General features: G+C 41.0%; 1 long non-coding RNA gene across 1 annotated transcript; it reads right to left on the bottom strand.

Moving 5' to 3' along the window:
- Window positions 1-1,655: 1,655 nt before the first annotated feature.
- Window positions 1,656-2,494, bottom strand: LOC146702438 (uncharacterized). The gene is made up of 2 exons (XR_014922406.1): window positions 2,256-2,494; window positions 1,656-2,123 (listed from the first exon to the last, which is right to left on the bottom strand). It is a non-coding gene; the product is annotated as an uncharacterized LOC146702438 (long non-coding RNA).
- Between the last annotated feature and the right edge of the window lie 265 nt (window positions 2,495-2,759).

Below are 2,759 nucleotides of genomic sequence, written 5' to 3'. Positions count from 1 at the left end.
CCTAATTTTAATAGCCAGGGGTATTGTCAAAAGTGTTAATTTAACACTCAAAAGAGTGGACACATATAGACACTTTCTAGTGTCAATTTAACACTGGAGATTTTGCAGTGTATTTGGCGGGCAAGGCGCCTCCAAAAAAGGGGCATAGGAAATTTTTAATTAGGGTCTGCAGTGTTACATTTACTAAGCATTCGAAGTTTAAATAACTATATTATTGTATAAAAATGCATTGAAAATGCACTGCATATTACAATAATAGTAGTATTGAACATACAATTATGCGTTTTCTCCTCGGCCATTTTCATAAAGGTCTTGCGAAATGCATTCTGGGATATTTAGCTGTACCAAGTCCACACAAGTCACCGCCGATGCATGCTCGATAAAACGGGCGGAGCGAGAACACATCCAGGAATTTTTCACGTTCTCGCCTTGATGCGTACTTCGAATTGGAACAGTACTTGGTCTCTGACTGATGACGTATTCCCAGTACATGAGAACGCAAGTACGCATATTGAGACAGGCCCCTTGTCTCTTTAGTTTTCTATTTTTCACATGTGCTCTGAATAAAGGATTTGATTGGCATCATATGAGATCACTTACAAAACATGTCACTGGTCTGTGTTTCTGTAGCAGATTTCAAACGGTTGACTGCGTTGTGACGACAGACAGACTGGCTGGAAACTGGATTTATTTATGTATTGTATATATTTTTTTTTATTTATTAAAAAAAACTATATACAATACAGTTTTGAGAATGTTCACACTCAGTATATTATATCTCAGCTACATTTCCAGTATCCACTGACTGCTGTAAAGACAAAGGGAAAGGCTGTGCTGATGAAAACAGCCTGACTGTAAATATGAGAAAGGTTGTGCAGAGTAAAACAGAAATGGTCTTTGGAATTGCAGTAAAACATCTGGGTCCATAAAAAATGGCATCTGGTTGTGGAAGTTATAAGTTATCCAACAGGGTGAATAAACTGACCTATTGGCTGCCTAGGGTTGGGTTTCTCCACTTCAACATTCAGGGTTCTAGAGCAAGCAGTTGTTCTGCAGTATGTGGGAGAAACTACAAGTGTGATTTGTAACTGTATTCTCACAGATGGTGTCCTGCAGGTTTCACACCTGAATCAGATGATTAGTTCATTACCAGGCCGCTGGAGAACTTTCATTTATCCATTTAAATCAGCTGTGTTGGATCAAGGGCACAGGCCCCAGCAGGACACCGGCCCTCCAGGCCTGCAGTTCCCACCCTTGCTCTATACAGACAAAAACAACATTTGTGATAGAGCTTAACTTTGTGGCCTCAGAGCCTCCTCTTCTTCTTCGTCTTCAGAGAAGTGAGAGAGATAATAGTGGGAACACTGATGTAAAATAAACATCAGGGGAGCAGTTTTATTTTGATCTGACTCCAATATTTTAACTTATGTAACAACTGATAGAGCATTGACCAGTCAAGGCTGATTCACTATTCTTTGGTTTAATCCCTTTTTTCTCTGCTCAGTCACAGAATCTGAACGTGTGTGAAAACAAGAAACACTTCCTGTCTCAATTTTAATCCGGTCATTTCCGTGGGAACTGATGTTCTCTATCATTGAAAATAATTGACTCTGTAAATCTGGCAAAATAAACAGAAACATTCCTGCACAAACACACTTCCTGTTGCTGTTCTTTTATTAAGCCACTCAAATGGGACAAACAGTCCAATCCAACAAGGAGCAGCCCTCGAAGAAAAGACAGGGCACATCAGATACGTTCTTCTGAAAGAAGCCAACTGCCACATTCATTATAATTACCAGTGCTTCCATGAGGAGAAACTGCTCACACTGTAATAAACAAAACCTGCAAACTTCAGTATAAAAATGCGATTGATTTCAGAGACTGATCAAAGTTTATTATTGATATTTAAAACTTCATCATAGGTTTAAAGTGGCAAGGAAGATGAGAGCAGCTTCAGAACAGTCAGCTTGATGAAGATGAGGGTCTGGTAATAATGATGAAGATGAGGGTCAGGTCCTGGGACTGCGCTGCACCCTTTGGCGGTACTCTGGTAGGTGACGGAGGATCCACGCCGCAGGAGCTAGCATGGCCGCTGCAAACACCGACATGACGAAGAAACTTTGCTGTCAGAAAAAAAACAAGTGTCACTATTTTATGATTACTGGATGGTTATTGGCTGATATTGATCTGTTAGTGTTTAATGATAAGTTAGTGGCCTTTGACTAGTTAGTGAGTAATTCGATACAGAGACTTACCGCAGCTCCAATCCTGTTTCGAGGAGGTTTACTGTAGATTTCCCTTTTCATCTCCTTCACTACATGATTTTGACGAGTCAGAGCTGAAGAATTTCCCGTCATCCTAAACACACGGCTCACCGTCATCACGGTAACAACACCTGACCACCAAGTGGCATGTGAAGCTGTGCAATTGGTTGTTGTTCAGCTCCCGTTCAGTCACTCGACGTGCTCAGTGAAAGACGCTCATCGAGACTGAGGCTGAAATTTTCAGGAGAAAGCAGAGGAGGAAGAGGAGGAGCAGAGGGGAGGTCTGCCTGATGGAGCTGCAGATTAGATTTCCTGCGAAGAAAAAGAAGAGGAGTGATGAAGGATAAAAGGTAGATGTTTGGTTTGATGTGCAGAAACAGACCTGCAGGCTTGAACCTGCTCAGCATCAATTAAGTTTTGTCTCACTAAGAAGCTGGAGCAGCTCGATTCACTTTGTCACAATACTGTTTTTTAATCCTTTCTTTTATTGAATTT

The sequence above is a fragment of the Copadichromis virginalis genome, linkage group LG9, assembly GCF_057382275.1.
Source record: "Copadichromis virginalis isolate Kocher_CV1m ecotype Utaka linkage group LG9, C_Virginalis_male_GT1.1, whole genome shotgun sequence".
NCBI lineage: Eukaryota > Metazoa > Chordata > Actinopteri > Cichliformes > Cichlidae > Copadichromis > Copadichromis virginalis.
Note: the sequence above shows the minus strand (reverse complement) of the source record. Positions and strands in the feature narration are given on the sequence as shown.